The sequence below is a fragment of the Cynocephalus volans genome, chromosome 6 (genome assembly GCF_027409185.1).
Source record: "Cynocephalus volans isolate mCynVol1 chromosome 6, mCynVol1.pri, whole genome shotgun sequence".
Lineage (NCBI taxonomy): Eukaryota > Metazoa > Chordata > Mammalia > Dermoptera > Cynocephalidae > Cynocephalus > Cynocephalus volans.
The window spans coordinates 157449668-157471795 of record NC_084465.1 but is presented as its reverse complement, the minus strand read 5'-3'; the positions used below and the strand labels follow the sequence as shown (position 1 = coordinate 157471795).

The following is a 22128-nucleotide window of genomic DNA, read 5'->3' as shown; positions in this document are numbered from 1 at the left end:
AGCCACGTGGAGCTGTTGAGGTAAAAATGGTGGTCAGGGCTACCAAAATGCCTGGACTCAAGGGACCAATCGTCTGAACAGGAGAAAATCGCAGAGAAGTGGGACTAACATTTAGATCCAAGTTTTCCCTTGAGACATTGTCAGATTTTAAATATTTGGTTGGTGCCATGTACTGAACTGAGTCCCCTCAAAGTTCATACTTGGAAGCCCTAACCTCTAATGTGACTGTGTTTGGAGATGGGGCCTTTGGGAGGGAATTAGGTTTAGATGAGTCCATGGGGCCCTTGTGATGGGATTTAACGCTCTTATGAGAACAGCCACCTGAGAGCTTGCTTGCTATCTCTCTCCACCACGTGAGGACACCGCAGGAAAGTGGCCATCTGCAAGCCTCACTAGAAACTGGCCGTATCGCTTCTTGAACTCAGATTTCTAGTCTGGAGAACTGTGAGGAAATAAATTTCTGTGGTTTAAGCCACCCAGTCTGTGGCATTTTGTTATGATAGCCCAAGCTGGTGAAGACAATCGGCAAAATAAACAGAAATGTTGGTAGTCTCACAATGTTGAGGAATATGAGCTTAGGGTCTGTCACTGAGCAGGGGTTCTAGTAAACTCTCCAGGTTTTCAGTTAGGGACCCCGAAGGACTGACGTCCACCAGAACTCTACCAGGCACTGAAGACTGTGACAGCCTAACTCAGCTCAATCCATAATTGAACTGATGTAACCTGCCCGTCTTACCAGCCTGCCAGAGGCAGCTAGAGTGAACCCTCCCTGGAAGAAGATACTGCCATGCAGAGGAGCACTGTCCAGTGGAAGTATAATTTGTCACATAAATAATTGAAAATTTTCTAGTAGCCCCATTAAAATGTAAAAAGAAACAGATGAATTATTGTTAATAATATATTTATTTAACTAATATATTTAAAATATTATTGTTTCAAAAATAAATAAATAAAATATCATTGCTTCAATATATAAATAATATAAAAATTATTAATGAGTTAGTTTGCATTATTTTTTATTGCATCAAGTCTTTGAAATCCAGTAAGTATTTGATACAAAACTAACCACATTTCAAGTGTTTAATAGTCACCTAGTGGCTGCCTTACTAGACAGGACAGATAGAGATTCTACAGTTTCTTACACACAATGTCTAGCATGAAATAAAAAAAGCTAAACTCCAGGCACACCAGGAGACAGGACCAAGAGAAAAAAAGTAGACAATAAAAAACAATTCAGATAGGAAGATGATCAGACTAGGTTTTAAAACAACTGTGATTCATATGTTTAAGAAATTAGAAGACAAAATGGAGATTTAGCAGAAAACAAATCAATAAACCAAATGAAAATTCTAGAACTGTAAAATGCATTAACTGAAATTAAGAGCTGCATAGATGGATTTAACAGCAGAATGGTTACATTTGAAGAAAAGATCAGGAAACTGGAGAATAAGCCAGTAGAAATATCCATAATGAAATACAGGGAATTTTAAAAAGTGTAAAATACAAAAAAAAAACCAAAAAAACCATATATGAGAAACAAATGTGACGTGATGAAGTGGCCTAATATACATATGACTGAAATGCTAGGAAGGGAGGGGAAGAGATGATGGTGTAATCAATATTTAAAGAGAATTTCTCAAAACTCATGGAACGCACAGAAGCAAGAAGTTTGAACCATACCTAGGGAACATCAGAGTAAACTTCTGAAAATTAACAACAAGGAGAAACATCTTCAGAGCAGCCAGAAAAAATTAATAAGGAATATTAACTTCAAAGGGGCGACAGTAGGATGCATGAGGTACCTCAAAAAGCTCATGGGAAATAGAATTTAAAGATAATACTAATCTTGTCATGAACTTTTGAAGTCCCTTCAGATGTGTAGCTAATTTCTCAGCAGACACAGTAAAAGCAGAAGATAATGGAACGACGTCTTAATAGTGCTGAAAAGGAACGTCTGTCCAGGGCAGTCAGGTAGGAGGAGAGACCAGAGGCTGTTTGCTCCATTTCCACAAAAGAAAAATAAACTCCTGGCTGTTTCTTGATGATTTGTACTGCTTTCACGAGGAATTTTACTGCTCTATTTTCACCTTTTTGTATCTTTACTGCCTATTTTTTTTCCTGTTTTTATGTAACTGAAATAAAGTATTACATGTATTCTAATTCCAAGAAAATAAATTAATATACTACTGATAAAATCATGAATCTCATTTTTGTGAAAACAATATTTTATTAGAGGTACTTTCCTCCCATCAAACGCTTATAAATGAGTGAGGTCATTGCCCACATTAGCTGCACATTCTTGTGACTCATTAGAGTGGCACACTAAATTAGTGTACCTATTTCCTCCTGCCACACTGAAAGATTTTATTTGCATGACTGGTGAAGTCATTAGAGTCCCAGGGTTTTGGTTAAGTCTCCTATTCACTGTGTGATCTTAGGCAACTTACTTAATGTCTCCAACCCCTGATTTCACATATGACAATAACATCCAGATCCTGGGAGTATGGGGACATAAGTGAGATTATCCATACAAAATTCTTGGAGCGGTGAAGATTTTGGTTTCTCCACGTTTCCAATCACTCTGCAATATTAGCAGAAAAAGCAAGTTCTTCTGGCAAATGTGCACTCTCAGTATCAGCTGATGTCACCCATAACCAGGGGTCCGACCCCTGACAAGGCATGTTCCCTGGGGACAGCGTGTGGTGGAACGGGATCAGTGTTAGCACCAGATGGCAATAAAACAGGGGAGGGGAGGTTGTTAAAGCCATCACACCTTGTAGACCGTCCTCAGGCTCAGGTGGGTGCAAACCCCGGGTGTGGGCTGCTTCCCGGGCTTTCCACACTCACAGCACCTGGCAGAGTCTGCGTGTGTCTGTTTCAAAGACGTGCCACCTCCTTTTCCTGGGGTGATTTGCTGTAGCCATACGAACGTACAGTCTAGTCTCTGGCCTTGGGTTTCTAGTTGCTGGATCTTTCTTTCAGTCCCTTGCCTCTGTCTGTAAAGCTTCCTTTCTTTCCCTCAGCCACGAGAAACCACTACATCTCAGAGTGGGGACCAGAAGTGGCGACTTCACAAGCAATCCCTTCAACAACTATTCTAAGGTGTGGCTAGAGGGGTTCTCGAAAGTTCATTTTAAGTTCATTGGAATCATTACAGAATCAAGAGAAACACAATGTGATATTTTAAATAGTTCTTTTCAGGAACTGATGGGTAAGACACACACTGGTCAGATTCAGCTGTGTGACTATCATTTCTCTAACTAGAGTGTGGCCTGAAACGTGGTACTGACACCAGGCCCTCGTTTGATTCAACTAGAGAAGGCGTAGTTGCGATCCCTATCTTCACTGTTTTTCTTCTATTCAGTGAACTATCGCCATCTTTTATAAAAGCGTAAGATAGAGTACAGAAAAACTCACATATCACAGGCAGGTACACGTATCATAAAAGCATACCCTTGGTTATTTTCACAGGGAAAACTCCCATGTAAATCAATAAACTGGTAACCTCCGAGGTTACCACATCTTCGGGTCTCAGGGCCTGGTAAGCTGAGTGGAGGGGGGCTCTGCCCACCCCAGGCCGTCCCAGCACAGCTCAGCTCCCACATGAAAGCCTCCTCTCTTACCTGTTTTAAGGATTGCTCTTGGGCCTAGATTTTGTTTAGGGCAGAGGGGAGGTTCTGCTGCCTAAAAAAAAAAAAAGTTTTAAGGTAGAGATTTCATCCTGAGGTTCAGGGTTTCATCCTGTTCACAGGGGCTCACAGGGGATAAGAGACCCTGGCATGGAAGGAGGGCATGTCCCAGAGCCAGACCTGTGGTCAAGCCCCTGGTCAAGAGTCAAAAAATAGACAAGGTACCAACACTGGAGCGAGGACTCTGATGTCTGGGGCCATTTCCTCCAACGATGGTTCGTGTTGTGCTCTTGCAGAAAGTCCCAGTCTTCTCTAGAATCTGCAGATTACGACCACTTCATGGAGTTATTAGTAGAGTCAAGACCAAAACACACCACTCTGCCCAGGCAACAGCTGTGGGGAGCTTCAGTTCCAGGTCTCCATGCATGATTCAGCCAAAGTTCCCAGAAATGATGCTGGTACTTCCCAGGTGATCCGAATTCTGTACCCAGCTCTCCAGAGTAGATGTCATTCGATTCTCTGCCTTGAAATGTGATTTCCCCCTTGCCCTCAGTTCCTCCACGTCAAACGTCCTAATCTGCTGCTCCTTCCATGCACCTGGGATGTGTTTCTTGGCTCCAGGCTGGTGACTCACTTCTGCTGTGATGCTTGAGCACTTAGCACCTCTGGCATCCCTTTCCTCACAGCCCTTCCCACAGATACCAGAACATGCGCTTAGTTGTGTTGTTTTCTATTTTCCTCTCCCATAGCCTTTCCTCTCCCTTTGGGAGTAGTTTTCTCTAATGAGATTTTAAGGCACACTCTCTCTTATTCTGTTTTTCATAAAATATTTCTGCAATTTCTTTGGTGGCTGCCATATGAAATGCATTTGTACTGCCCTTGCCTTGTGTTTATCCTTCTGTCTACTGCAGTACAAAGCTAATCAATCACTCAATTCTGCACAGTCTTTATGTATTGGAGTTTTTTTGTTTGTTTGTTTGAGAGACCACAGTATCCACACCCTAAAATAGGCCCCATGAGGACAGTATAAAGGACACAGAGATGAGATGTGGTCCATGCCCTTCAGTAAGTGGTAAGAGAGCTGGAGGCCTCTGTTGACCAATACCTGATGTGGCCAGGACTCAACTCAGCATTTAATCAGCTGTTTAGTTCCCAGAGCCCTCGAGTAACGTTTGTGGAAATAAGACTTTTTTGCAACTCTTGTTTATTAAAAAAAAAGTAGTTTTCACCACTTCCCCAGCAATTTGAACCACTGTATTACAGCCTGGGAAACAAGTACATATTTTGGGGTAGATAAACAGGTGGGTGGATAGATGGATGGATGGAGAGATGGGTGTACGGGTGGGTGGATGGATGGAAGGAAGGAAGGTTGGTTGGATGGATGGACAGATGGATGGACAAATGGAAGGATGGATGGATGGACAAATGGAAGGATGGATGGATAAATGGACTACTTTCCTAGATATTGGCTATCTTTGCAGGGAGACCTTCTGCTGAGGTAGCCTGGTAGGTCTGTGTGAATATGAAGAAGCTACTTAACCTTTCTGTGTCTTGTTTCTCATCAGTAGAATGGAGACAGTACAGGTCCATGACCTCTTATCTGAAAACCTTCTGCATTTATTAGGAATTTAGAAGTCTCTAGATTTTAAAGGGATACTGTAATTTACATGTAATTCCAGTTAGGTCTGAGGCAGCACTACAATAAAGCACATTGATATTTCTCCATTGAGTAGTGTCAATAGTCACTCGATGGGCTAAAAAAAATGTATTGTACCATCTTAAAGTCTTCTCAGTTGGTTTACCACCAAATGAGTTATGAAAAACCTTTAGTTTCTAAAGCATTTTTGGATCTTAGCATTGAATGTAAGGGAATGTGAATTTGTCTTCTCTACCTTTTAGAGCTTGTTTGAGGGTTTCCATAAAATTATCCGAGTATATATATCAATTTACTTGTTTACTCTCTACCTTCCCACGGTATTAACTATAATCATCATAAAAGGAAGGATCATGTTCAATATTATATGCCGCACCTAGCCCTGTGCATGACACAGAGCAGGTGTTCAGTACAGGCAAGTGGTATGAAGGGTGGAAGTCAGGGGAAGAGTCCTGACTTCTGCACTTACCTCCCCATGCTCTGCCACTAGTGGTGCATGCTCCGAACTCAGCAGCACGCCGTCGACCCTTGTTTTCCTGAACCACCTGCAACATGCACCTATGATGGCCACTTCCTTCCCTCCCCACACCCCCTTCGATCTCCAGCAGGCCTTTCACATTTGTTCACTCTCTCTAGAATGTTCTCTCCCTTCCACCATCACTTCAAATGAGTCAGTTAGGATGGTGTCACTTACATGCACAGAAAAAAAACCAAATAAAATAGCAAAGGACATTTATTTGATCCCATAACTGAAGAGGTCAAAGTTTTTTTAAAATTAAGTTTTATTTTTTATTGTAACATAGTTGATTGTATAAATCTGTAGGGTACAGTATTGAATATCAATACCCGTGTGCAATATATGATGCTCAAATCAGGATAATTAGTATATTCATCATTATATGATGTAATTGATTTTTGTGTCTCTTTACTAATTCCTCCCTTACCTCCCCCCATCCTGGCCTTCCCACCTCCGGTAACCTCAGTTCTGTTCTTTCCTTTTGAAAGTTCAATGTATTATTGTGATTGTTGTATCTCTCTTTCTCTCTTCTTAATTTATTTGTTTATTTTTAGCTCCCACTTATGAGCAAGGACATAGGTATTTCTCTTTCTATGACTGGCTTATTTCACTTAACATAATTTTCTCTAAGTTCATTCACGTTGCTGCAAATAGCAGAATTTCATTCTTTTTTATGGAAGAGTAGCATTTCATTGTGTGTATATACCACATTTTCCTTATTCAGTTGTCTGACAATGGACATTTAGTTTGGTTCTGACTCTTGGCCATTGTAAATAGAGCTGCGATGAACATGGGAGTGCAGGTATCCTGATTTCTATCCCTTTGGGCATACATCCAGCAGTGGAATTTCTGGATCATATGGCAGTTCTATCTGTAGTTGTTTGAGGAACCTCCAGACCATTCTCCACAATGGCTGCATGAAGAGGTCAAAGTTAGAATGGATTTTGGTCAAGGGCAGACTCTTGTTAGTGTCACCTCTTGTCTATTTTCTGCAGAATAGGATTCACTGCGGAGCCGTGTGCCCTGGCACCGAGTGGCCGCGGCCATGGCGTATGCCTATCTCTACAAGTACATCACCATTGGCGACACAGAGTAAATCTGGCTCTGCTCTGCTGTTTTCTGCCATGTGAGACCCCTGCATTGCTGTAAAGAAGACTCTCACCAGATGTGTTCCCCGGACTTTGGTATATCTAGCCTCCAAAACTAAAAAGGTATCAAGAAAACTGAAAGGTAGAATAAAGAATTAAACACTGAGCGGTTTCAAGATGGCGGTGGCTGCGGCGGTTGGCGCGGAGTAGCTGAGGTGGAAAAGGCGGCCACTGGGCCTTACACAGCCGGGAAACTTGTGGACCTTCCTCTTGCCATCTCTTAAGGGAGGACTGCTGCTGGTGGCCGGTCGTGGGGGCTGACCGCCACTTTGCCCCCGGCAGGAGAGGCTGCCTCATTTACAGGCAACAGCTTTGAAGTATGGAGCAGGAAAAGAACTGTTTCTTAGCTGCAAAAGCGAGTCTCTAAACATGGCACCAGGGCTGCTGTGGATGCAGACAGGATCCCGGAGGCCGGGGCCGCGCTGAAGGCGGCCAGCTGCCCTAGTCAGGATTCGAGGTTTCAGGCTGGCATTAAAGAAGATTCCTGGGAGCACCCAAGCTGCACCATGGGACCGACTGAACAGCCCGAGGCGGCAGCGGCCGAGAATGGGGAAGGCGACAAAACAGAGGCAGAGAGTGAGAGCCCAACCTGGCACAGCCCTGTGAGTGACCCCTGGCCCAGCCCTGCTCAGGGGGCTGATGCCCACCTGGCTTCTGCCTGCATCACCAGGTCACTCACTGCCCCGGGGCTGCCTCCATTTTCCCAGGTGCTGGCAGCTCCGGCCCAGCTTGGCTCGGCCCCTCACTGAGCCTTCCCCCTTGCTTGGTGTGGCACGGGGCTTCCCGGGGCCTGCGGGCCGGCCTCCCCTCCCACTCCCTCTGTGGTTCTCTGCCGGGGCTGATGGCGTGGGGCATCCCCGGCCAGTGTCGGGAGGACAAGGAAGTATGGGCGGGGCCAACTGTCACTCCACCACACCCTGGACTCCGGCCCCCGGTAAACCTCCTGTTACTGGGAGACAGATACCATCTCTGCAGCCACCAGTTCAGAAAAATGGCTAACCAATTTCTGATTGGGAATTGTGCAGTAGGAGAGTTCCCAAGTCCGCTTGAACCTGCCGGAGAGCTGGCTGCAGGCGAGCGCTAGACTCGATCCATGCCGGGGGGATACAAAGGTGAACAAGTCCTGAGAAAGATCTACACAGTGCTACAAAGGCACCCAGAGCGACCAGTCGTCTGTGCCTAGCAGAAACCTGGTAGACTTCCTGGGTGAGGCGGTGCCAAGCAGGGTCTTGAAGGCCCAGCTGATAGACGAGGGTGGCAGAATACACGTCCCAGCCCAGCCCAGTGCGCACAGAGCGGTGAGACGTGCAGCCAGGGAGGCGGAGACTCGACAGAAACCACACACCCTGTGGGGTCACCACTGCACGATCCAACAGCCCAGGCCAGAGCACACGGAACAGGGAGAAGTCCTGGATGGGAAGTGAAAGCTCAGCAGAGATCACACACCCTGTGGTACGTGATCCACCAGCCCAGCAGAGTCCAAGCTGACCAGAGAGGTGGCTCCCCTGAGAGGCCCAAGACCCGAGGCAACCATACACAAAAGGCACTGGAGGCCAACTGAGCAGTCACGGACGTAGCCATACCAAATTGGCAACCACAGCAACATTTTAGTTAGTCAATAGTCTCAAACCGGTGGACTGTGAAACCCCCTGCCACAATGAATAAACATCAAAAAAAAGATACCAGAAATACAAAAAATCAAGAAACTACACCACCAAAAGTCAATAAATCTCAAACTCTAGATCCTATAGAACAAGAAGCTCTTGAAATGACTGACAAGGAATTTCGAGTGATAATTCTAAGGAAACTGAATGAGATACAAGAAAACTCAGCTAGACATCATGATGAAATGAGGAAAAGTATACAGGACCTGAAAGAGGAAATGTACAAGGAAATCAATGTCCTGAAAAAAAATGTAGCAGAACTTGCTGAACTGAAGAAGTTATTCAGCGAAATAAAAAACCCAACGGAGAGTTTAACCAGCAGGCTTGTCGGAGTTCAAGAGAGAACCTCTGAACTTGAAGATGTGCTGTTTGAAATAACACAAGCAGCCAAAAGAAAGAAAAAAGAATCAAAGACATTGAAGAAAATCTGAGAGAGATATCAGACAACCATAAGCGCTCAAATATCCGAGTCATGGGTATTCCAGAAGGGGAGGAAAATGGAGATTGCATTGAAAACATATTCAACAAAATAGTGGCAGAAAACTTCCCAGGTATAGGAAAAATCACAGATCTTCAGATCCAGGAAGCTCAACGATCTCCAAATGTATTCAACCCAAAAAAGTCTTCTCCAAGACATGTTATAGTCAAATTGGCAAAACTCAGAGACAAAGAGAGAATCTTAAAAGCTGCAAGAGAGAAGCATCAAATCACCTATAAGGGAGCCCCAATCAGGCTAACATCAGACTTTTCATCACAAACCCTAAAAGCTAGAAAGGAATGGGTGATATATTCAAAACACTAAAAGACAGAGATTGCCAGCCAAGAATACTCTACCCTACAAGGCTATCCTTCCGAAATGAAGGGCAAATAGTATATTTCTCAGACAAACAAAAACTGTGGGATTTCACTACCACATGACCACCCTTACAAGAAATCCTCAAGGGAGTACTGGGTTTGGTTCCTGAAAAATAACTACCACTGCCATAAAAACCCAAGAAAAATCTAAACCTGCTAGTATAATAAAAATGGCATTCATGAAGAGAAAACAAGCAAACAAAAACGCTATCTACAACCCAAGGAACCAACAAACACAGAAACCAAACAGTAAATCAGAAAGCAAGGAACAAAAGACACCTAAGACAACCAAACAATCAATAAAATGCTAGGAATAAATCAACACCTTTCAGTAACAACTCTTAATGTAAAAGGCTTAAATTCCCCAATCAAAAGACACAGACTGGCTGACTGGATCAAAAAGGAGGACCCAACTATATGCTGCCTACAAGAGACCCACCTCACCCATAAAGATTCACACAGACTAAGAGTGAAAGGATGGAAAAAGATTTACCATGCAAACAGAAAAGAAAAACGAGCTGGAGTAGCTATTCTTATATCTGACAAAATAGACTTTAAACTAAAAACCATAAAAAGAGACAATGAGGGACATTGATACTTAATGATAAAAGGACTGATCCATCAAGAAGACATAACAATCATAAATATGTATGCACCCAATGTTGGAGCAGCCAGATGTATAAAACAAACTCTATTAGACCTAAAGAAGGAAATAGACACTAATACCATAATAGCAGGGGACCTGAACACCCCACTGTCAATATTAGACAGATCATCTAGGCAAAGAATCAATAGAGAAACGCAAGATCTAAACAAGACTCTAGACCAATTGGAATTGGCAGATATCTACAGAACATTCCACCCAACAACCTCAGAATATTCATTCTTCTCATCAGCACATGGATCATTCTCCAGGATAGATCACATATTAGGTCACAAATCAAGTCTCAATAAATTCAAAAAAGTTGGAATTATCCCATGTATCTTCTCAGACCACAATGGATTAAAACTAGAAATTAATAACAAACGAAACTCTGGAAACTATACAAACACATGGAAATTAAACAGCATTCTACTTAATGACATATGGGTCCAAGAAGAAATCAAGCAGGAAATCAAAAAATTTATTGAAACTAATGAAAACAATGATACATCATACCAAAACCTGTGGGATACTGCAAAAGCAGTATTGAGGGGAAAATTTACTGCATTAAACGCTCACTTCAGAAGAATGGAAAGATGGCAAGTGAACAACCTAACACTTCACCTTAAAGAACTAGAAAAACAAGAACAATCCAAACCTAAAGTTAGCAGATGGAAAGAAATCATTAAGATCAGAGCAGAACTGAATGAAATTGAAAAACCAAACAACAATTCAAAAGTTCAATGAATCAAAAAGTTGGTTTTTTGAAAAGATAAATAAAATTGACAAACCATTAGCATGGCTAACAAAAAAAAAAGAACAGAGAAGACTCAAATACCAAAAATTAGAAATGAAAAAGGCGATATTACAACTGATTCATCTGAAATACAAGGAATCATTCGAGACTACTATAAACAACTATACGCCAACAAATTTGAAAATCTGGAGGAAATGGATAAATTTCTGGACACACACAAACTCCCAAAACTGAACCATGAAGATGTAGAAAATTTGAACAGACCAATAACAATAAAGGAGATTGAAGCTGTTATCAGAAGGCTCCCAACAAAGAAAAGCCCAGGACCAGATGGATTCACAGCAGAATTTTACCAAACATTCAAAGAGGAATTGACACCGATTCTTTACAAACTATTCCAAAAGATTGAAATGGACGCAAATCTCCCAAACTCATTCTATGAAGCAAACATCATCCTGATACCAAAACCAGGTAAAGATTTAACCAAAAAAGATAACTACAGGCCGATATCCTTGATGAATGTAGATGCAAAAATCCTCACTAAAATACAGCAACACATACGTAAAATTATTCATCACGATCAAGTGGGATTCATCCCAGGGATGCAAGGTTGGTTCAACATACGCAAATCAATAAATGTGATACACCATATTAATAAACTCAAACACAAGGACCATATGATCATCTCTATAGATGCTGAAAAAGCATTTGGTAAAGTTCAGCACTCATTCATGACAAAGACCCTCTATAAGTTAGGTATAGAGGGAAAGTATCTCAACATAATTAAAGCCATATATGCCAAACCCACTGCCAATATCATCCTGAATGGGCAAAAGCTGAAAGCTTTTCCTTTAAGAACAGGAACTAGACAAGGATGCCCACTCTCACCACTCCTATTCAACATAGTGTTGGAAGTACTAGCCAGAGCAATCAGAGAAGAGAAGGAAATAAAGGGCATCCAGATTGGAAAAGATGAAGTCAAACTGTCCCTGTTTGCAGATGACATGATCCTATATATCGAACAGCCTAAAACCTCTACAAAAAAACTGTTGGAATTTATAAATGATTTCAGCACAGTAGCAGGATACAAAATCAACACACAAAAATCAGTAGCATTTCTTTTCTCCAATAGTGAACATGCAGAACGAGAAATCAAGAAAGCCTGCCCATTTACAATAGCCACCAAAAAAATAAAATACTTAGGAATTGAGTTAACCAAGGAGGTGAAAAATCTCTATAATGAAAACTACAAACCACTGCTGAGAGAAATTAGAGAGGATACAAGAAGATGGAAAGATATCCCAGGCTCTTGGATTGGAAGAATCAACATAGTGAAAATGTCCATACTACCCAAAGTGATATACAAATTCAATGCAATCCCCATCAAAATTCCAAAGACATTTTTCTCAGAAATGGAAAAAACTATCCAGACATTTATATGGAACAATAAAAGACCACGCATAGCCAAAGCAATGCTGAGCAAAAAAAATAAAGCTGGAGGCATAACACTACCTGACTTTAAGCTATACTACAAAGCTATAATAACCAAAACAGTATGGTACTGGCATAAAAACAGCTGACCAATGGAATAGAATAGAGAATCCAGAAATCAACCCACACACTTACTGCCATCTGATCTTTGACAAAGGCACCAAGCCTATTCACTGGGGAAGGGACTGCCTCTTCAGCAAATGGTGCTGTGAGAACTGGATATCCATATGCAGGAGAATGAAACTAGATCCATACCTCTCACCATATACTAAAATCAACTCAAAATGGATTAAGGATTTAAATATACACCCTGAAACAATAAAACTTCTTAAAGAAAACATAGGAGAAACACTTCAGGAAATAGGACTGGGCACAGACTTCATGAATACGACCCCAAAAGCACGGGCAACCAAAGGAAAAATAAACAAATGGGATTATATCAAACTAAAAAGCTTCTGCACAGCAAAAGAAACAATTAACAGAGTTAAAAGACAACCAACAGAGTGGGAGAAAATATTTGCAAAATGTACATCTGACAAAGGATTAATATCCAGAATATATAAGGAACTCAAACAACTTTACAAGAAGAAAACAAGCAACCCAATTAAAAAATGGGCAAAAGAGCTAAGTAGGCATTTCTCTAAGGAAGATATACAAATGGCCAACAGACATATGAAAAAATGCTCAACATCACTCAGCATCCGGGAAATGCAAATCAAAACCACATTGAGATACCATCTAACCCCAGTTAGGATGGCTAAAATCCAAAAGACTCTGAACGATAAATGCTGGCGAGGTTGCGGAGAAAAAGAAACTCTCATCCATTGTTGGTGGGACTGCAAAATGGTGCAGCCTCTATGGAAAATGGTATGGAGGTTCCTCAAACAACTGCAGATAGATCTACCACACGACCCAGCTATCCCACTGTTGGTAATATACACAGAGGAATGGAAATCATCAAGTCGAAGGTATACCTGTTCCCCAATGTTCATCGCAGCACTCTTTACAATAGCCAAGAGTTGGAACCAGCCCAAATGTCCATCATCAGATGAGTGGATACGGAAAATGTGGTACATCTACACAATGGAATACTACTCAGCTATAAAAACGAATGAAATACTGCCATTTGCAACAACATGGATGGACCTTGAGAGAATTATATTAAGTGAAACAAGTCAGGCACAGAAAGAGAAATACCACATGTTCTCACTTATTGTTGGGAGCTAAAAATTAATATATAAATTCACACACACACACATACACACACACACAGAGACACAAAACCGGGGGGCGGGGGGAAGAAGATATAACAACCACAATTACTTGAAGTTGACACAACAAGCAAACAGAGGGGACATCGGTGGGGGAAGGGGGGAGGGAAAAGGGAGGGAGGTTTTGGTGATGGGCAACAATAATCAACCACAATGTATATCGACAAAATAAAATTAAAAAAAAAAAAGAAGAAGAAAATTTAAAAGTAAATAAATAAATATGTTGTAAATATTTTCTACTAATCTGTTACTTGACTTTTAACTTTGCTTGTAATCTATTTTTCCATACTGTACATAAATTCTAAATTTTCATGAGACCAAACATGACAATCTTTTTGTATATGGTTTCTATTATTAGTGCTGGCTATAGATTTATATGTAAACTCCAGTCTCAGTTACCTCACACACACATACACATAAATTATGTTTATTTCTAATGCAGATATTCCTGCTCCAGCAGCCCTTCTTGTCTGCTCTCCTCCAGGCAGTGACTCAGGGATCTGAGGTGCTTCCATTGGTGTGTCTGCCATTCCAGAGGCTATCACTGAAGAGACACACAGAGCAGGCAACACCGCTGAAAGTCAGCAAGGGCAGGTCTTGGCATGACACACTTTTTACCCCACTTCCCATCAGTCAGAATTCACTTTCAGGTTCCCACACAGGGACAGGGTGGGCTGAGAAATGTCTTTGCCCTGTATGCCCAGGGGAAACAGGGAATATTTTGGTGAACATGTAGCCTGTTTTCTGCCACAGGTTCTGGATTTATTTCTTGCTTAGGAAGTTCTGTAAAGGGTGAAAATGTTTCTCCTCTGTTCCCTTCTCCTGTTTACAGGTGATGATCTCCAGTTTAATCCACCTGGAGTTTATGTTTGAGAATATAGTAAGGGTCTAAATGGATAACCAGAACCTCTTCCTACTCTTTCGATATACCTCTTGTTTTTTTTTTTTACAGAATTTACATATAAATGTCGTTCTGTTTGTGGAGTCTCTTGAATTTCACTCATGTATCTATCATTCCTAAATCAACACCATGTTGTTTTAATCTCTGCCTTTTCTTCTTGCAGCTGGCCAGTACAGGGATCAAGTCTTGGGCCTTGGTGTTATCAGCACAACACTCTCACCAACTGAGTAGCCGACCAGCCCTAATCTGACTTTATACTGTCTTCATACACAGATTTCTCTCCTTTATCTTCTTTCTCAGATTTTTCTTGGCTATGAAAACACATTTTCTTTTCCACATCTGCATCATCATTTAAAATATCCCATTGCATGGATATACAATACTTTATTGAACACTGGAATTTTCAGCCCTTTTATTGCCATGAACTTTCATGTAGCTAGAGCTTTGTTCACAGTCATGTTCATTTCCCTGAGGTACGTTCTGGAAGTGAAAGTGCTGGGTTGAGGGAAATAAACACATTTAAGGTTTTTGGTATGCCCTTCAAAATGGTCGTACCAAATACTTCCCACCAGCAATATAGGAAATAGAACTTTTTTTTTGTAAATGACTGTATAATAACCTTTAAAAAATATTTAATCAAACAAATATTTTATTTTAATATGAATTCATCTGATTTCAAGTAAGGTTTCATTTACATGACTCTTTGTGTTCATTTCTGGCATGAATTGCTTATTTATGCCTTTATTGCAAAGGATTGTTAATTATAAATAGTGTACTGTAAGAAAACCAATCCAGCGTGGCTTTTGTGGGTCATCATCCAAGAGCCACAGCCTCACTCTCCTCTCCCATAATGGAATGCCCGTGTCACTAATATGAAAACTGTGGAGCATCTCAGCCTCCTGGAGCACTATCTTCTGGACAAATTAATTGGGGGAAGATTTTGCTACATGAAGTGTTGGACTCATGCACCGGGGCCTTCGGGCACTTCCCTGGATGGGGTCCCTTCATCATTGGGATGTGACCTGTCCCCAGCCCCATGCTTCCCATGCTGACCCTGCAACAGCCAGCCCATCCTGCCCTCCATAGCATAGCATGGTGCTTGTCGCAGGCACCTTGAGCCCTCTGCAGATGTCCTGTCCCCTACCAAGCCCTTGTGAGCTGCTGGCAAGGGCAGGGAGGCCAGCTCAGTGTGGAATGCGGCCTCTCCCTGCAGACAGTGGTGTGAGAGGTGCCAAAAGCTGCATGCAGGCTTTAGTGCCTTTGGGTTCAACCTCTGGCATTAGGCCCACTAAGCACAATGTGGCAGCTCCCTGCACCTCCTCAACCACTGATGTGTTAACTTTGCACTAAATGCCACCGAATGGGAAGGTGTCAGAGGCCATCCACGAACCTTCCACATCATGCCTGGAGCTGTGTGTCAATTCAGGGAGGGAAGGGAACACACCATTGCCTTTGTGCATTTGCGATGGCTGAGTGGACAGACGGAGGTGACCAGAATGGAGGTCGTGTGGAGGCTGAGTAAACAGATGTGATTCTTCACCGGGAAAACTCTCCAGGGCAGCTGCTGACCCACTTAGGACTGTCTTTTGTCCATTCATGATGACCATTCTGAAAAAGCCTATTATTAAATTCTTCTGCTATTTTGCAATGTCAACAGACATGATGCTCCAAAGTGGCAAGTGAGCACAGCTTTGACAAAGCCCTTCTTGTCTACTGCAAGGCCAGACACACTTAGAAAAGGGAAAGGCCCCAGAGCATGGGAGCAACCCACCTGGTGCCTGGCAGCAGGGGAGCCAGGAGTCGGAATGCTCCCAACTCCCTTGCAGATAGACTGGCCGCGTCTTGACAGGAGAGTCATGGTCATGGCAAGGGGTTTGTCTTTCTCTGCTAGGAAGGACTTAACAGAAAACTGAGTATAGCATTCTGTACTTGCATGACTATAAGACTGCCAGACTTAACAAATAAATATGCAGGACACTTAGTTTTCTGTTGCTTATAACAGAATACCTGAAACTGGGTAATCTACAAGGAAAAGAAGTTTGTTTCTTACAGTTTTGGAGGCTGGGAAGTTCAAGGTCCAGGGAGTACACCTGGTGAGGGTCTTTTTGCTGGTGGGGACCCTCTGCAGAGTCCCATGGTGGCGCAGGGCATTGTATGGTGAGAGGGTGAGAGCAAGTTCACTTGCTAGCCCAGGTCTCCCTTCCTCTTCTTATAAAGCCATCAGTCCCACTCCCATAAAATCCATTAATCTGTTAACTCATGAATGGATTAATTGATTCATGAGGGCGCAGCCCTCACAACACAATCACCAAAGGCCCCACCCCTCAACACTGCCACATTAGGGATTGAGCTGCAGCATGAGTTTTGGAGGGGACATTCAAGCTATAGTGCCCAGTCAAATTTGAATTTAAACAGCTAATAATTTTGTTAGCATAAGCATGTTTTGCCCATGCATACTTTTTCAGTATAATAATTTTTTGTACTAAAAACTAACAGCACTGATAACACATGTGAAGTGCCTGGCAGAAGGGGCTCTTGAGATAGATGCTTAATAACTTGTAGTTTCAATGACCACAGATTAAAATTTCCATGAGAACCTCCCCCTTAGTCAGGAGCAACTCTCAAAGTTCATCAAGAGAACATTTAGGGCCACTTAACTAGAGAGCCCTAATCCTTGGTTTAATATTACCTGTCTTTGATGCAAATGTTTTAGAAGCCCTAATTGAATAAGTTGTTATATCATTGAACTTATGTGATGAACAGATAAAAAAAAAGACAGATAAATAAATCTCAAGGCCGCATATACAAATTTGAAAATACTTTGAAAAGTACTATAGAGGGTATTTTAAAAATTGCAAGTGGTATCCTATCATAGTAAAGACAAATTTCAATAACTACATATAAAACAACGATTTTTCATTTATAATGCGATATTTACACGTGCATATTACTTTTGCCACTATACTCACCACTAAAATGACCCACAACCATGTATTTTTCTGTTGACCCATTTTGTACAAGGCCCCAAATGGTTACCAGCATCTGTGTAAACATGCAGCTCCAAGACTGTCAATCAACAGGAACCAGTTCAAAATCCTAAGAGAAGGGGTCAGAATGGTCTTGTCTGTTGTTCTGAGTACTGCCAAATGCATCTTGGGCCTCTGACCAGCCACCAATGTGGTCAAATCCACTGCCTAACCAGGCTGGGAGGAAAGACAGTTGCTCTGAGAAGACACCCCAAAATTATCCCCACAGCTCAATAAATCAGTTGCAGAAGTACAAAATGCAGGTGTAGAAACTGCAGCTTGCCACTTGAAATATTGGCTTGGGGGACTTCATCAACCGTAAACTCAGTCGGAGCCATCAGTGACATGAGGCTGTCGGAGCCATGTACGCAGAGCATTTTAGGTGCCTGTCCCACCAGATTGGCTGTCCTGGGAACGCAGGGCAGGTCCAGGGCAGATTCTGATGACCTCCATATTGCAATCCGCTGATTTGGCCGTGAAAGGTGAATGTCCCTCTGGGCTTGATGAAGGTTGGGCCTCTTTCATTATGTGTTCAGTTCTGGGAACCCAGAGAGAGACAGGAGGTGGTGACAAGTGTCAGCACCACGCTATATGGAGACGTCTGGAGAAACTGGACACTTTGGCCTCCAGGGAGGGAATGGGAGAGACAGTTGCTGATTTCAACTATTTAAATGACTGTCATACAGAAGCATCATGTACTTATAGAATTCCAAGGGGCAAAAGCAGTTTTAAAGGGTGATGGCTACAGGAAAAAGATTTTATCTTAATTTAGAAGCTATTAAAAAGTAGACAATATTCTCCAGATGGGAGCCAGAACAAATAATGTTTTGAAAGTGTTATTATAGAATCCACAAGTGTGTTATACTGAGTAAAGCTATTTCTGAGCCTTAGAATCAAACCATTTTTACTTGAGTTTTTTAATACAAAAACCAAAGCTCTAGTTAATAGAAAGTTTCCTAAGTCAGATGGAGTGGTGACATCCTGGGCCAGGTGAGCCTGAATGTGGGCGGTGCCTCACCTCCTGATGGTCCAGTGATTGTCAGGTGATGCTGAATCCCACCAGCTCTGGTTTTCCAGCTTCAGCAATCCAGACTTCAGCCCTTGCTGTTTGTGACTCAGGGTCTGGGCTGTATTTGTGGCTTAATGACGCCACTCTATAATCCATCCCTGGGCTATGCATTTTGCCTGTATTCTGGCTCAGTGGGAAACAGAGCTTAGCAGTGACCTCTGTTACCTATTTCCCAGTCAAAATGAACATTTTCTGTGGGTGCTGCACCCCTGGGCTGCACACTCCACTCACCAGAGCTGTAACCTCGTGTGGTTCTTTTTTTATTATCATCCTCAGTCAACACATCTAAACCATGTCAGTGATAAAATACTCCCATAAAAAAATCTTTTGCTGGTCTAACCTATTTACTATCTGGCCCTTTACAGAAAGCTGACTTATTGAAGCGCTAATGGAAATAACGTACATGCACATCAGGTTTTCTCCCTCAAGTCCCTTAATCTTCTTCCTTCATGCCCTGGCAGTGGTCAGGGCCTGGGATGTGGTCCCCTGGGAGCAGAATGCACGTGACACCCTCCAGTTTTGTAGCCCATGTGGGCACTGTGTGGGGGTTGCAGGCTCTCCCTTCTAGGTATACGTTACCTTGCTCTTTCATCTGTGATCCTAAGCTCCTAGGAATTTCTTTTCATTTAAGAGGACAGTTTTTGGTAGGAACAGATACTACACTTGATCTTAGCCAAAAGGCTGAGGAGAAATGAGAGGACATTTTTGGTCCCTTCTGCAAGTGCATTTCTTTAACAAATACCATTCAGGTGACAGTCTCCCTCCAAACTGAGGACACTGCTATTCTCCTGCTTCTGGAGAAATCCATGTTGTTCTGTGTAAAAGTAGAACTTACTCTCCTGAGGCAGCCCTGAAGGTGGAGAAACAGCAGCAACAGCAAAATGAACAATTTTCCTCCCCTCACATGTGTGGTCAAAGCAGGCCGTGCTGGGGCACATGCCATGCTGTGTGCAGAGAGGCCAAGACATGAGAACGCCTGCCTTTGCCAGCCCTGAAATCACTCAGATCCTACTTAGATTTGTCATTCATTTTTAGATGATATCAACTGGATATTTCTGTAGAGATGTCTTGATAAAATCCTATTAGCCCTAGTACTTATCAGAGTAAGGAGACAAACACAGAAGAAAAAGTGAGGCCGCGCAAGAAGAGAACGGGCATTCGTCAATTGAGCCAGCAAGGATTCCTGGATGCAGACAGATTCTAACTCACTTAAGCGAAGTATTGGAGGATTGTCAGGCGGCCTGTAGCCTCAAGAGGAGAACTGGAGAGCCAGGCTCAGAACTGGAGCAGGAGCAGAGAGGAGGAGGAGGAGCCAGGAGCACACGTGCTGGAAGGAGTCTCCTGTCCCCCAGGGATGCTGCTGCCACCACCATGTTCTCTCTCCACCTCTCGGCCACCCTCCTGGCTCCAGCATCACCCCCAAAAACTGTCTCTAAGTGACCCACCATCTCTGACTCATTGATCGGGAGCCCCCGGTGGGAGCTTCCAGTGAACCGGCCTAGATTTTGTACCCCATCCTAGCTTCCAGGAGGCGGGAGAGAGAGTGGCTGGCTCCCTTCAGCTTGCAGAGAGAATGAGCAATTGAGTGAGAGGGGAGTGATGTCTTCAGGATATGGCCAAACTCCATCCACTATCAGCCAGTGCCACCAGACGACGAGAGCTTGTGCACATTCCTGACTTTAAGGAAAGAGGGATCAGAGGATGCAGGACTCCCAATCAGCGACTAAGTCTGTGTGGTTAATTAGGGTTTGTATTATTTTTCTGTAGCTGCACAACAAACTCCTACAAACTTCATGGTTTAAAACACCCATTTATTATCTCCCAATTTCTGCCAGTCAGGGGTTTGGGCACTACATGGCTGGATCCTGGCCTAGGTCTCATAAGGTTGTAATCAAGGGACAAGCCATGGCTGGGTGTCATATGAGGCTCAGGGTCCTCTTCCAAGCTCTCCTGATTGTTGGCAGAATTCAGCTCCTTGAAGCTGTAGAACCACCTGCCACCAAGCTGCAGTGGCTCTGCTGTGCTCCAAATGCCATGCAGCTGCCCTGCGATTCCAGAAGGGGCTGCCACAGACCCCACATGGGACCCCAAGCCACAAGGACATGCAGTGTCTCCAAGGCTCATGGCAGAGCTGCTGGCTGTGCCACCTGGTCCAGCTGGGGCACCTCCAGTGTCTCTGAGCTCACACTGCCAGTCTGCTGGTAAACCCGCACCTGCCCAAACTCGGTGTGAGCTGCCACTGCCTTAAGAAGCCCAGTCAGTACTGTATTGCATTTCCTTCTTAGTATTGGGGGTATGAGGACCAGCAAATTTTTCTTCCCTTCAGAGAAAATATACTGGCATTCCCCTCAGCAAGTTCACTCACATGCCAGGTTCACTGTTTTATCAGTCAAGGTTCTCCAGAGACACAGAACAAAAAGGATATCTATGCCTATATCTATATCTGCACCTGGATCTATATCGGCATCACCTGTACCTATATCTAATCTATTTTTATATCTATATATATATAGAGAGAGAAAGAGATTTTAAGAAAACGGCTCATAGGACTGATAAGATGGGCAAGTCTGAAATCAGCAGGCAGGCAGGCTGGAGATTCAGGGGAGAGCTGATGCTGCAGTCTTGAGTCTGAAGGCTGGAAACTCAGGCAGAATTCCTTCTTCACAAAACCTCACCCATTGCTCTAAGGCCTTCAGCTGACTGGGTGAGGCCACCCGCACCTCAAGGGTGACCTGCTCTAATTAACATCAGCTGACTGTGAGTGTTAATCCCATCTACAAAGTACCTTCACAGCTAGGCTGCTGTTTGACCAAACAATAGGGCACCAGAGCCAGGTTGACAAGTAAAGTCAACTGTCTCATGTCTTATGAGATTTCTTTCCTCCTCCTTAGGGCCACCTGCTGTTTTCTGCACCCTCAGCAAGGGCTCACATGCCTATTCCCAAGATATTCCTGATGTAAGCCAGCACTGTCTGCAATTTATCTGGTGGGAATGTTCCAGCCTTCCACTGATGCAAAACAAACTCCCCAAACAGTGTCTTAAAAAGATGCACCCATGAACTAGTATTTCCTTTCCTGGTTCAGCGGCTTGACTGAGCTCAGCTAGAGAGTCCTCCCTGGGATCTCTCACATGGTTATAGTCAAAAGGCAGGTGCAGCTGGAAGCTCGTGAGGCTTCTTCATTTGTATGTCTGGCTCCTGGGCTGGAGAGACTCAAACTTCTGGGAGCTGTAACAGCTGGGGCCTCTGTGTGGTCTCTTCATATGGCAGCCCCAGGGTTGCCCGACTTCTCACAGGACAGCTGGAGGCTCCCAGAGCAAGTGTCCCAAGAGAAAGGGGCACAGAAATGTGGCCTCTGCTAGCCAAGCCTGGGAAGTCACACAGCATCCCAAAGGCCCACCAAGGTTCAAGGGCAGGCAACACAGTATCCACAGACATGTGTTAAAACTCCCTGAGAAGGATTTCTCCTATGTGATTTCACTCTGAAATTTCTCCCCCCAGGACT

The 22128-nt window shown here is 43.2% G+C and overlaps 1 pseudogene; it reads right to left on the bottom strand.

Annotated features, from left to right (window-relative positions):
• Positions 1-19235: 19235 nt before the first annotated feature.
• Positions 19236-19318, bottom strand: LOC134381324 (U2 spliceosomal RNA; annotated as a pseudogene).
• Between the last annotated feature and the right edge of the window lie 2810 nt (positions 19319-22128).